The following is a 15,023-nucleotide window of genomic DNA, read 5'->3' as shown; positions in this document are numbered from 1 at the left end:
AAACTTTTAGAACCATTTTTAACCAACTAGGCCAGTTCCAGGCACTCACAACTTACTTTTGTAAGCTATCATATTATGCCCAAGTCAGACCGGTGTCAGACTGCTTATACAAAAGACAAAAACCTGTCTGCAGACATCGATCGGACGCGACTCACTGACGCATCCGTGTTTCATAAGCCGCGTCCCAGGCTGCTCCTTTCATTGGTTGCCGGGCGACATACAAAGCAGGGGTGCTGCGGTGCCTCGAATTCCTATTTGTCTGCAGACTGTATTCGTAGGATGCGTAATGTGTGACCCAGTCTTTCGAAGGTGGCGCAGTTATAGCATTGGCCACACTCAACATCCTCAGGTCTGCAGCCTCCCTTCCCAAGTTCGTCCCTATGATCATAAATCAATGGCTCTCTGTTGTGTAAACTTTTCGATAAACCATTTTCGACAGTACAGCGTTCAACATGATTCATTCAGATATTTCGGCTGCGCATATAAACCCATGGAACCGCAGAATTTGCCTCAATGTTTGCGATCCCGTCTAGTTAGGAGCAGCTGCAAAGGACGAGTTTGCGGCAGTGATTTGTCCACCCGACTCCCATAATTATCTCCAGGTTGGGTGTGACACCCCCCGCACCCCCCCCCCCCCCCCCCCGACGTCTTAAGCAATGTATATAAACCTAAGGCCAGCCCCTTCCAACACCCCCCTATTTATCTCCAGGTTGGGGGCGACACCCCCCAGAATTTCTTGACCAATGCATCTAGAGCTAAGGCCACCCCCTCCCTACAGCCGCCCCCCCCCCTCCCCCCCCCCCCCGAATAATTGCAACACCCCCTGATTTAGAATTCTGGATGATTCCGTGGTTTGGTAGTGTGTGGAAAGAGTACACCGGGGCAGGGGGGGGGGGGGGGGGGAGACGTGAATTCATCACTTTCCCAACACCACCACTGTGAGTCTTGGTGTTCGTATTGATTTACATCTTTAAAGGTGGTATTTAGTGGACGCCGTATTGGCGCGCATTGTTCGCAGCTAGAGCTCAAAAAGAACTGCTACGTACTGCTGGCTAAGATAAACAATCTTGACAGTGTGAAATATACGTTACAGAAGCGTTGTTCAAATTCACTAACAGCACGTGCTCTCAACAGCAACCGGCGCAAGCTATGGCCCCCAGTGAATACCACACGACTGGAATACCACCTCTATTTGAAGCATTTTTTTCATTACGAGACGCCAGCGACTCTTTCACAGCATGCATGCGACACTAAGGATACGGTTGGTTTTGGATGAGGCGCGTTTTTATTGGCTGTCTTTGCGTACCGTCGCAGCGGCGCTGGAGACGCCACGAAAGATGTTTGACAATTGACGCAGCTCCGATTATTTCATAATCGCATTGAACCTGCCTGTTTGCCGCAACAGCGCCGTCGCAACTGCGAAATCGCAACTAAAATCGCTCCATGTGAAACCGTCCTCTTTTCCACAAGTTACCAAAAACGAGATAATATTTCTTTGCTTACCTTTATGTGTTTTGGGCGAAGAACCTTCCATATATGCGGACATCTGTCATGCACGATGGATGCCACTGTTGACACTCCAACCTTGAATTGCAGTGCAAGGTCCTGCATTGACGTTGCCGATGACAGGTACATGAATAAAAACAAAACATTGCTGTGTATATTAATGTCTGGAAGCCGAGAAACTAGTAATGAGTTCGCCATATAAACCAGTTTAATTGCACCTCGTATCCACTCCAAACAGTGCAGTTTAAAGAGAGTACCATTTTACCTCAAAGTGATAGCAAGCCGCACCCGCGACGAAATGCGCTCTTGGACGACATATTGCTTCGTGAGCTTTGTTTCCAGGCGAGCGTGGAGTCTTTCAATGGTGTTCAGCATCATCCGGTAATATCTTCGAAGCTGCTCAGGGTCCCTGTGCAGCATAAAGAGGGTCTGCAGAGGAAAAGTGTTCCAGAAACCTGCTCGCAGAAAAGCACAAGTCGACTTACCGATGAGTAAAACTCCGATTCTTTGGCTCTGTTTTGCCAGCAGCCTGACCCCCCATCACCGCGGGCTTCCGTATAGGAGGAGCAGTTCTTTTTCCGCAGAAGTAGGTATTCCTTTTTACAGAGCAGTCTGAACTCGTCGTCATCTAGAGTAGCGGACATCATGCTCTATGAAAGTCAAGACGCGCTGCTACTTGCCCTCTTTCAATATGGAACATCACCCACGTGACGAAGCCACCGGGACAACTGTTAGCCTTGCGCGACATGCCAAGCAACGCAACAACTAGCTTGCTCAAGCAGTTATGAGCTGTGGCTCTCCCGGTGTCCTTGTTGCATTCGCCGTACTCGTTTTTTTTTTTTTTTTTCGTTGATGCGAATGCAGTCGATGCAAACGTCTGAATCGGCCCTAAATATAAGTATACCGCGTAGTTTTTACCAGAAGCTAATAAATAAATCTGAAAATTTTATAATCTTGTTAAATATCGAATTTAGTATCCTCAAACGAATTCAAGGGTTCCAACCATGTGCTTCGCAAGTGCGGAAAATCGCATATGTTCTCAATCAATGTGAAAGGAAACGCGAAATTTCGCATGTGCGGTTCATCGCTTCACCGATTTCGCAGAAGAAAATCGCACCATGTGAATCAGGCTTTACTCGTTAATATGAGGGACGGATTTCTAGCAGCCTTCCCTGATTGACTACTTGGAACAAATGGCCTGGTTGACGTAAAGTGTCCACGTTCCAAAAGATTCTTAAAGCATACTTAAACCACAAAGGAGTAAGAGGCGAAAAATAAGAAAAAGGAGCCTGGTGTGAAAGGTGCAAATCACCACCATAGCTTCTACTATCAAATACAACGGCAGTTACACAATACACAACGAAAGTTTTGTGATTTAGTTATATTTACACTTAAGGGCATTCATATCCAACGTATTCAGAGAGATGACACCTCCTGGTAAACCAACATAGAGCCTTTTCTACTCAAGTTTTACATGGAAGGCCAGACTTCTGCTGAAATTCCTCACGTAGACGAGTTGTCCGACCGAATAAACTGCCATTACTCCCGATCTGGGAATCTTTCGATCTTTGTTCGTAAGCCATAGTATCATGAGATCGAGGGGTGTGGCTCTTCGTCCGCCGAATATTGCTTCGGTGGGATTTTTCCGTGTAAGATGAGACCGACGCGTGCTGCGGGAACAAGAACCTGGCGATTCTTCACTGAACTGCTTCTTCCGTAAGCTTCAAAAGGGATTTTTTTCGTTTCGCACACCATCTGTTCTGCTTGCCGTTAGTTGCAGGATGGTATGGTGCGCACTAATGTGACGCCTGAAGCCGTTTTTCTTTTTTGTTTTTTCTTCAAAAACTTGTTCATTTTATTTGAAGCAAGATTGGGCGCGTTATCAGAGAAAAGTATTTTCGGTAGGGCAAAAGTAGGTAAAAGAGACCGTAGAACGTCAATGACGTGTTTGGACGTCGTGGCAGGCATCGTGTAAACTTCCAGCCACAGAGTACGCATCGCACATGACTCCGCAGATGTGGATACGTTTCGCCACCCACCGACTGAATAGTGGATCGTTTTCAGTTACTGTTCATGATGGCGTTGGACTCAAGGAAAAATTCGAGTCTTTCTATTAAGTTAGCCCAGGTGCCAGGACTTTTTTCGAAAGCGGTAAGTGTTCAAAACGTCGACAAAGTCGGTAGCCACGTGCTGTGCTTGACACTGGACGCTTACCTTTCGCTGAGAAGAAACTTGCTTGTTCGTCTGCCATGAGTCGTCCGATATCAGGTCATCACCGCAACACCATCTCCCGACAAAGCTGGTCTTCATTGTCCGCATGTCCATTTAGCAATCACGTCAACTTATAAATTCCCGAACGCTCATAACTTGCCGTCGCTAAGCGCCATTCATTCATAGCGTCTTCATTACAAGTAAACGTCTTCCTATTTCTTCTGATGGTTTTCATCATATTCCTCCTAGGCTGAACTTACAACATTATGTGTGTCTGTACTTCCGAAAATATTGCAACGGCATTTGTTTTCCGGGAACTCCCTATAATGTAACAACCTTTACAACATCTTCCGGACCCCGTGAAATATAATATTTCGTGACCTTTTTTTAGTCGTCTTTAAAATGGTGAGGTAAGTACCGTAAATCGCGAAGCAGTTTACTTGACGTCCGCTTCCACTGGTGTCTTGGAAGATTGAGTCTACTGAGCGTGCATTCCTGCAGAGGAAATTTTCATTGATAGAATATTGACACGTCAATCAACATTTGATTTCGTCTTGGTAAGATTTATTGCGAAAGCCCGTTACAACCGCCGACCGGATCTCCCTATATCAGAGAACAATTTATACCCAGCCTGACCACGCTACTTGAGCTAGCTGAGCACAGCTGGCAGCGGCGCGAGCAAGGCCACGAGGAGAACGTGATGCTGCTCGAGCCATCCTACTGTGAACCAATGTTTCGGCCACCCCACGGGTGCGTGTCGCCATCTATTGGTTGAACTAACGCCTTGTTCAAGATGGCTGCCGTGGGACCGCAGCCTTAAGGACAGCGAATCATAAATCACATGAGAAATAAGAAAGACAATGTTGGACGATTTTGAAAGGGCAGAATGAGAACCAGATTGTATACGACTGCTATTTTGCAACTTCAGCTTTTAGAGCGCAGCTCTTGGGCGCCCGCTTCCGGCTCGAGCGGCGTCGCCGTCAGCGTAGCCGTGAGGTCACATGACCCCCGTGACGTCACGTGACCCCCGGGAGGTCACGTGACCCCGAGAGTTCACGCGACCCCCGTGAGGTCACGTGACCCTCGTGAATTCACGTGAGCCTATGAGGTCACGTGACCCCGGTGACGTCACGTGACCCCCGGGAGGACACGAGGGTCACGTGACCTGACAGTTACGCCGAAGGCGGCGGCGACGCCGCTCAGAGGGAAAAGTAGAAGGCAGGATGAGGAGGTGAGGATCATTGAGGAGGGGTATACCCTCCCCTCAGTAACCTTCCCTCCTCCTCCTCAAGAGCTGCGCTCCAATTCGGAGTTACAGGGAGTTGTAAACGGCTTTCATTTCTTTAGCTCCCCGGTTAATAATTTTTTTTTAATTCATACTTGAAATCGAAATTGGATTTCTGGACAATGAATTAATGAGCAGCCAGAACAGCTTGCCCTAAAAAAGCAGTTAAAATTGACTTGATTCTTTTAACAACAGCACCAGAGCAAGCTAAGTAGTCGCAACTAAAAAGTGAAGAAAAAAAATGGTCAAGTTGACAGCATCAAAAAGTGGTAAAAGATTACAACGCTATGGACGGCCAGATGTACGTGCATGGTATATCTATGTATTGAGCTTTAGCTAGTGCCAAGTAGCATTCGTCAAGGAACTTCAATGGCCGTTCACTTTTTCGGCTCCAGATTCATTAGTATGGATACGATGGGCGCAGCTGAACAAAGATTACATCACACACAAAAAGTCATCCCATGTGCTTTTCTGTGTGTGGTGTAATTTGGGGTGTTGTATAGTTTCTGGCCTGGGTGGAACCCAAAAAAAAGGGTCCCTCCCCTCAAAAGGGATTAGAGGGGATTATTTCCCTGGACTGCCGCCCCTGGAAAGGGATAAGCATGGATTATGCTCGGACCACTTCTTTGCATAAACCCGAGGCAATACGTTCGACGCGGAGCTTTGTTTGACGCTCTCCGATTATATTAGAGAGAAAGGGAAGTGCACGCGTGGATAGACTGAGTGACGGGGGGCAACGGGGGCTTCAAGAAAGCCGGGTGGCTTTCTTGAAGTTTCTCGAAATGCGGCTTGCCTTGTTTTGGATCGGTAGAAACACTTCGCTACTCCGAGCAGCGAGCGGCCGCTAAATTAACCGCTGATGCGTCGTAACACCGACTCCGTGGAATTCGGCTTGTCTTGGATCGGCAGAAACACTTTGCTACTTCGAGCAGCGAGCGGCCGCGAAATTAACCGCTGATGCCGAGTGGTTTTCGTGACGACTCGTCCATGTCTCTTCAATCTGCAAAATGCGGTTTGCTTGCTTCGCTTTTCTACGAGCGTACCGATATTGTCAAGCAAGGTGCGTTTCTCGGGCTTTGCGTAATCAGGATAAATCGTGTTCTTTTCAATACGCGTCGAGTACGTTGCACCGACTCCCTCGTGAACCGCGCGCCCGAAAACCACGAGAGGCAAGGTAAGCGAACGCCTCGGACTTCAGAACCGCGCGAGACGGCAAAGCCCGCCGAGGAGCCTCTTTGCTCTCCTACTTCTGCGTGTTTTCTCGCACTATGTCGACTTCGCGGAGTAAAGGCGGGAACACATTTGCGAAAAAACGAACCGAAAATCGGAGAGGATTCGGAGGCTGCGAAAATCGTAGCTTGCGATTTTCGGAAGACGAGCCACATGAGGTGGAATGCGCGGCGCGGAAATCGCAATGCACTGCGGTTTTCGTGCTCCGACTTCAGGAGGCTGTGCGGTAGTCTGGCGAACTGGCGTCCCATATTTCGCGCCTCTTAAAAACTTCAGCTATTAAAACCTCGTTGAATGCCACGCGAGCCTTTGTACCACCACCCTTTGATAAAGAAAGACGGGGTTTTCTACGAAGTTTGAGACGAGAACGCAAAGATGGCGTACGATGTTGCCTGCGCTGCGTCCGAAGCTGCGTGAGCCGCCATGTTGCGAGCCGATCGTCTCTTTTCGTTCCGTCCTGTTCCGGGCTTTCGCTCACCGAGCTCCTCCGCCCCGAATTCGGAGGCGCCGTGCTCGTGCGAAAATATCTGGCGCTGCAGATCTTTCGAACCGCTCCCGATTTTCGGAAAAGGGGAGGAGCCTAGCTGCCGTGCGATTTTCGTGTGCGGTTTTCGCACAAAATTCGGCCTTTTTTCGCAAATGTGTTCCCGGCTTAAGAAAAACAAGGGGAAAATAAAAAAATAAAAGTGAAGGGCAACCACACGCGCGTCTCTTCGTTTTATTATTTGTGTCCCCGTCTCGGATTAATAATGAGTCGTTCTCCGTCTATACTCCGTTTCACCGTATGTTGTACCGCAGAGAAGGCCAGAAGCGCGAGCTAATAGCGTTGGCAGCTGCCCTTGTTGCACGAGAACTTGTACGGTCGAGATGTGCCCTAGAGCAAGGAGCTCGCGCTTGTAGCCTTTCCTGCGGTACAACACTAGTTTGTGACGTGTAAGCAACGCAACTCTTCACACTGCTTTTATTTATTTATTTTTTCCGCTGCAGATTTTTTCAATTTTTATTTGTGCCTGGTTCTGCTACTCTTCTGCTCTCGCCTCCCCTCCCCTCCATAAAAGAAAGGCCCACACAATAACGTGTTCCAGTAGCCTGAAGCAAGTCATTCTCCTATTCTTCACCGTTGAAATATTTTAGGCTGTACAACAGTAATGTGTGCACACTGAAAAGTAACTTCTTGCTGCAATGTTTGTCGTTGAATATTGGATCACCAGCACAAATATTACTTACCGATGAGTGCCCAGGACAGCTTAAAAGACACCAGTGCACCCTTCAATGGTTCAAACCACTGCTTCATGCACCAAGCAAATCGATTACAATTACAGCTACTCTCGCTCCAAAAGTAGTCAATTAGATTACTCACCACACAGGCGACTGTGGCATAGTGACAAGCACAACCAGGGTGCTTGCTGTTTAATGTCAGAAACACTTTGGAAAATGCAGTTACCACATGACCCTGAAGTTCTAGAGAACCTTAAACCTTGGTGCCATGCAAAATAACTAAGCTAAAGAAACCGTCAAGGAAGAGTCACAACAGGTGCAACCCACAGGTTCTCGTGACTCCACATATCGGGCCGGGCAGCTGTAAATCAGCGAGCAGGTGTCGTAGAGTAGCTGCCACTGCAAGCGGTGCAGTGTCTCATAAAAAGAAACGGTTGCTGGAGAAAGCTCCCATGAATGCAAAGTCTGTGGTGAGCTTGGAGTAGTGATGGTGATCCTGAAGCAAAAAGGATTCAAGCCAAGCCTGTTCCTGTGTTCCATGACGTATGGCATCCTCCCCTTACCAGAATTCCTGGCTGTTATTTTCCTTCCTTACGTGCGCGCGCCCCCATCAGCAGCAATAGTAATAATTGCACGTTGCTTCGACAGGACCTGCTGATTTGGAGGGGCCTGGTGGTAGAGTTTGTTAGCCCACTGCAGCTCGCAGTGTGTGGAGCGAAAACTTGCACTGATCGCCCCTGCCCGTTTTGACCTGGATGAGCACTGCACCTACACATGGGCGTGTATTACTGCTATATGAATCATCTTAAAGACTTTGGGCTATCGGTTGTACCGCACTAGTCAAATTTCTTACATAGAGCGTGACAAAGTGTCACCATGCGCTGCCAGACCGACCTTCCTTCTTCTCGACAAATAATGTCCAATTTTCTTTGTTCCTGCTAATTTGGCAGTCGAGTAAAAGAGAAAAAAAAGAACTACTTTTGTGTGTGATGGGAAACGTATAAACCTCTCCATATACCAGGTTTACCTACAGCCACCTGAAAACATCGCACCTCTTCAAGTGTGAAAGAGGGTAGGCCTGCACGCAATCCACTACACTCTGTTTCACATTAATTTGGGAAACTGTAGAAACTGCGGCGTCTGTGCAAGCCGGAGGAGTCTGCTGTGAAATTAGCACACTTGGGAAGAACATACCCCAGGTACCTAAAGACATTAGATAGTTTTAAAAAGGCATTCATACTTTCAGTCGGCTTGCAAACTCTAGCAAAAATGTTGGTTTGTACCATAGAAGTTTCAATTTCCTCTGCTTGAACTACTAGGAAAATAACTTCAAATTCACAATAGTGCTGAACGCAACTAAAACACATGGCGGAACGGTAGCCCGAGTCGGCTAGCACGTCTCAGCTCCGGGCATGTGGAGCGAAAGCTCGCGCTGCAGAACTTGGGATCGTGGGCTAAATCCCAGCACTTGCTCATTTCGATCTGGACGAATGTCATACTAGTAGGCGTTTGTGTAATCACTACTACATGATGCACGTTAAAGATCCCAGGCTTTCGGTCATACTGCGCTGGCTTAATTCCTCATCTACAGCGGCAAGCTTGGCACCATTCGAGGCAGGCCGACCTTTCGCTGTCTAAACATCCTCAACACAATGCTACTTTTTTTTTTTAACTGAAAAACGTACAAAAGAAAACATGCCTATGACCTTGTACAGTAATGCATTGAACTGTTTGTGAATGCTTGTGATACACAAACGGGCAAGAGGCAAGAACGAGAGCATGCACATTCACACTGTGGCAGCAAATACACCCCAGCAGCCTCCTTTGCCGTTGTTGCCATGGCGGATGGAAGAGCAGGGTAGCGAATGCCGATATGACTGAAAACATTGTAAAAGCTATTGCTTTGCTTTTAATAACAGTTCAAAAAAATTTAGATTAATAGCTTTTCAAAACAAAGCCACGGTAGCAGTACTTTTTGGCGCAGATGGAACAGTGCCGCGATGGTGAGGAAATGCTGTAGCCGTTGCCTTTTGCCAAGTTACGGAGAAACGCAGCACAGATCATTCCACTTGGAGAGAAGACGCACCCATGAACCAGAGCACTCGGACGGGACTTTTCCTCAATGCGTCGTCTGCGTCAAGAAACGAGCTGTACAAATGATTCGTTAGCATGCAACATGGTTCCAAATCTCACATCTAAGCTATTTCAGGTGCAAATTTAGAAGTGGGGGTTAGCATGCAATGCCATAGTTGATGAAGAGATTACCAGGGCACAATTGTGCAACCATCTCCTGTGCAAAGGAAACAGAAAACTGAAAACAAGCACATAAACAATGTGCACAGTCAGTCTGCTCTTGCAACAAAACAAAAAAAAAACTTTACACCAATTTGGATCGGAACTCATTGAACCCCCTAACAGCGGAGTCTTAAAAGAAAGCAGAAAAAAATAAAGCACTTGCCAACAAGCAATGATTATGCATATTCAAGGCATTTCGTCGACGAAAAACAAATCCGCCGCCTGAAACCCAGTGCTTGCTAAGCCTTCCAGAAAAAAAAACCAAGGGTGCTTACATTATTGTTGATATTTGTGGCAGTGTTATACACCAACTCATGTTTACAAACAAACCGGAGCGCCCCTAGCGGACGCCACCGGCGCCGCGCATGCACGATGGAGTGTGGGCAAGAAGCTTGCCGTCCCCCATAAACAAACCATTGAAATGCGATGTTGTTGGCGTCGGTGTGAGTCCCCCTGCCCTTTTTCGCGTTCGAATCGTTGATTCTACGTCTTCCTGGCAATGTCTGACTACTTGAGCGGCCTCAACGAAATTACCGGGGCTCGTTACACCGCAAAACTTTGCGTGAATAATGCGACATGCAGCGATTCATTCCGCGCGGACGCCGCTAAATGCATGCTTAAGCCTGATTCGCATGATAAGATTTTGCTCGCAATTTTCAGTAGCAACGTCGCTGGGGCTGCAAAAGCATGAACCATAACTGAAATGGTCGACGTCAATACTGAAAATCGCAAGCACAATCAGACCAAGTGAACCAGGCATAACAAGTCAGTGACGAACACTGGTAACAATGATCAACATCTCCTTGTACCTACTGTTTATATCGAGCCTGCTTAACAACCTTCAAACTTCAGTCTCTTGAGGCCTGCACTTCTTATCACAAGTACCAGGCCAACATTCGGTCTACGGGCCGGTGTCGTCTAAAAGAGGAGATGACAAGCAGAAACGTTTGAAAGAGCACACAACAGTGCGAACGATCAGGCGGCCGTTTAACCTGAAGACGCACTCAGCGTAGTCCGCAGGTGATTCGTACAACTTGATGGTTTTCTGGCGTTCATGTTCATCAAATAAATCTGATGACCACAAGTATCCGTGAACTCAACCCAGAGTGCTTCCCGCTCAAGCAATCGTGGTCCGGCGGCGTCTGGTTTTCCCTCTCAACGGCACATATCCACGTTCTCGGACGAACCGAGCACAAGAAAACTGACCTTCAAAGCTTTCTCGACTCTTTTGGTACAGACCCAGTCGCAGAGTTCTGACGAGAGAGCAGGTTTTTGCCCGGTTCCTTTCAAAACAATGCAGGAATACACGTCTCACATGGGGTACTTTCGCCCACAGCCCCAGACCGAAAGTGCGCCCCACACGCCACCACCGCGTTGTGACGTAACAGAGCCGAGTTTGTGTATACAGAAGAGAGGGCGGGGGGACATATAAGTCGCATACCTGCCTTTTAGATGTGGCACATGGGACAGAACGCTTGGTACGTTCAGAAGTGAGTTTGATGTGATCAATTATATCTGTAAATAACAATCGCACATTTGTAATTCGAGTGGATGGCCATATATTTTGCTCCAAACAACCCACCCTGGCAGGCGCTCGACAAGTTGCAGTCAGAGAAGAGTTCATTTGTTACGTCGCTTGCTTCGTATCCCACAGACCACAGGCCACGCTACTTCCAGGCTGGCGCGATTATTGGCTTTGCCACTTGGCGATGCCAGCACGTCACTACTTGGCCCTCTGAGACGCCCCAGGACCGGCCATGACAGCCACGGCTTCGCAGTTGCGTTCAGGTGGACGCGCCAAACTTCCATGGAGCGGCACTGCTCTAGATTGGCGTTTATCTGGTGGTCTCATTGCCTATGCTCCATCCCACAAGTTGTCTGCAGCCGGTGCAAAGGCACGAGCACGTTGCTTTCAAACGTGCCATTCTTGCGCAAGTGCTCATGCAAACAAAGCTCACTGCAGTCCTATGCCCCCGTGCCCTCGCCTTCGTCTTTGCTGCGCACACCCTGCGAGACCGAGTATAGTCGACATCTATGGCTGGTATCAGCACAATTGAAAGCGCGATAGATCTTAAGCTGTCTCTAGGTTCGTATGTAAGAACAATCGTGCATTTGCGTCAAGGATCGAGGGAACCAACTTTGAGTTTCGCAAAGTATGAAATCGGAACCATATTAGCCTCTCGTGCAATAGACGTAGTGGCCGGAGGCAGTGCCGCCAGTAGGTGGAACTTCTCTGGACGTAATAATGGAATACCTATGCTAGGTGATTAACGCATGAAAGGAGCAGCAGACAACATACCGAGCCCAAAACAGCCATTCATGCGCTGCGCAAACGAACAACATCACAGAAGTAGTAAGGAGGGGGCCGCTAGATGTTTAGTACAGCCCACCACGGGGTACAGCTGAAAATGGCGAAATGCCCGCACTTGGCTCGTGCCCTCTCCTTCGTTCGCCCTGCCGAATTCCGTGAAATTGCCCAGATGCACGTAGACAGCACGGCAATCGGACAACATGGCGCCACCCTGACAGCCTCAAGTTGAATGATGTATAGCCATTGACAGGTGTCACCACAAAAATAAGAGTTGCAGCTGCTTGCTTTGGCTTCAATGGTACAAGCTGTGCCAACAGGTCCATCGACCTACTTTGCACAGCTAATACAACCAATGCTAGACAATGATACAATTAGATAGCCAAAGCGGTGCAAGTGACAGCACTCCTAAGCCCCATATTTATTGCTGTAGCAGACACATGGGCCATAGTCGCTTGCTGTGTTCGCTATAGTTAGTAACAGCACCCGAACGGCAGCATGGCCTTGCAGTTGTCCCATCTAAGGCACAAGCTTACTGCCTTCAAGAATGCTTTGGAATCTCGTAAGCTTGGAGCATGATGGGGCCTAGAGCCTGTGCAGCCAAAGCACAACGGAAGGTGACGAGCAGGTGCTGGAGGCCTGCCTGCTTACCTACAGTGACACGGGACAGGTTTATGAACCTCCGAAAGGATGAGTTCACATGAAATTCACAACCGTTGCATTGTGGATATCGCATTATTTTTGTGTCTGCACGCAAGGGCAACCTTTGAGACGCCACGCAGAGTGCTCGCTGATTGCCTGGCAACATCAACATGACTTTTGAGGCGGTTCGCTAGCTTCCGAGCGGCAGGTCACAGCTGCTGTATTATATTGAGTGGTGCCATCTACCCGAAGTCAATGAAAGTGTTCCCTCCCCGCTTCCCACTTTGCTGTTGGCCGGCGACTGACGAGCCGGACCTTCGACGCCCAAGTCGGTTTTCTCCGGTTTCCCCAACGTGCCCTCATGGCACATCATAAATCGAGCGAGCCGAAGGCGGTGTACAGCTGAGGAGCAGAACAACTGCCGGAGTTATTTGGCCGAAGTCCGAAAATCGTTTCGTGGCCCCTTTAAAGACCAGTTTTGCTACGCACAAGCAATCGAAGGGATACAAACGTTTAGATATGCCCAACTACCTCGCATAAGGGTGGATCCAGGAGCCGCCACTGAGAGCAGAATGGTCGACATCCCGCAGGCCAGCTAGGCTTGATGTTTACAAGATCACGGCCAGTCAATCCGGTTTTTGGTGGCGTGTCATCATGTACACAATTTTGTGCTGCACACACGACTGGTTGGATTGTTTTCATCACTACAGAGCATCGCTCGTTAGAGAAATCGAATGGCTCTTCTTAGTGCTTGTACAGTCGGGGACAAGAGTCCCCAGGACGGGTGAGCTGTGACTGAAACGCATTGCTGTGCCATCTGCCGGCTGGTTGGCTGGTTTCGAGATTACACAAAAGCGCATGCGCGTCCTACTGTGCCTGCAAACATGTGTGTTTTCCCGCTCGTCTGCGGCGCGGCGCCTAACTCGGAATTGGGCGCGTGGTAGGGGCTCGGAGATAGCGCTTACTGACACGACACCTATAAAGCAAGAAGTCACGGCAGCTCAACTGAGCGATAAACTCGACTGGTTATAAAGCAAGGTGAGCTGACATGGCGAAATGCGGCGCAATGTCGCAGGCGGTATCTCCAGTTTCGGAATGTGTAGCAGACGCTCGTCAGCCGCAAGCGCCATCTCCGAGGCATTACCACGCGCCCAATTCCGAGTTAGGCGGCCTGCCACAAAATAGCGGGAAAACGCACGTTTGCAGGCACAGTAGAACGCGCATGCGCCTTTGTGTGATCTCAAAACCAGGCGACCCGCCGGCAGATGGCAGAGCAATGCGTTTCAGTCGCAGCTCGCGCATCCTGGAGACTTTTGTCCCCGGCTGTACAACTCACCGCAGGCAGGTTAACTTTACCCTGACGAAACATCCATGAAACCTATATGGCAGTTTTTTTGCAAACCAACACACCAGTCTGACTGGATTTCGCAAGCAACAAAAGTCTGGCTCCTCTACGAGATGATGATCATCCTTTTGGTGCTCACGGCTTTCAGTGGTGGATAATTGTACGCACTCAAAGATCTGTACACCTTTGATGACTCACATGTAACGAAACTGGTCTTAAAGACTGGAGATCAGGTGGTCGTGGATGTCCGTCGACTCGCAGTCACAGCTCACTGTCTTGGACATGTCACCACTCCCACGCAGACCTCCAACAACATTCTAACTCTCCTTGCAACAGTAGTGGAAACCCCAGCACAAGCACACCGGAGGAGCACTTTCAAGTACAGCACCTTCCACAGGAATACAAGGAAGGCACGCAACCAAACAAAACAACAAAGCACCTCGGTGATGGCTCGCTACCCTTCCTGGAAGAAACAGATAAGTTGCAGGCAGTATGACAGGCACGCCCGTAAGAGACCATGTTGGAATCTAGGCTTCATCACTTTGCTTATGGTGAATTCCCCTCACAGTTCTCGAGCGCTCCCAAAGCGCTCCATTTTGAGCGCACATATTCCGCTTGCAGATCTGGCTCGACTTGGTCATCTTCCGCTCATAGACCTCTGGCAGCTCCCGCTCATTGGAGCGCCTCCAACTCCGCCGAACTTGATCTACAGGATTTCAGAGATCTACATGCAAGTTGACAGAGCACGCTACCTCATTTTCCCTCCCTCGGCGGTGGCGCATGCGCAACGAGGTCGGTGGGCAGACCGACGACCGGCCGCGCCGTCGACGGAGTGGCGGAGTTGAGTCGGTCGAGCTGGATCTGCTCGGATGGGTCGGTTGTTTACGCGGGATTGTGACGGCTCGAACGCTTCTACCTCGCGTAGAAGAGGGATGGAAAGCCGGGACAGGAGCATGAGAAATCAGAAGCGCTGACATCTATGA

The sequence above is a fragment of the Ixodes scapularis genome, unplaced genomic scaffold (assembly GCF_016920785.2).
Source record: "Ixodes scapularis isolate PalLabHiFi unplaced genomic scaffold, ASM1692078v2 PGA_scaffold47__10_contigs__length_4178495, whole genome shotgun sequence".
Lineage (NCBI taxonomy): Eukaryota > Metazoa > Arthropoda > Arachnida > Ixodida > Ixodidae > Ixodes > Ixodes scapularis.
Note: the sequence above shows the minus strand (reverse complement) of the source record.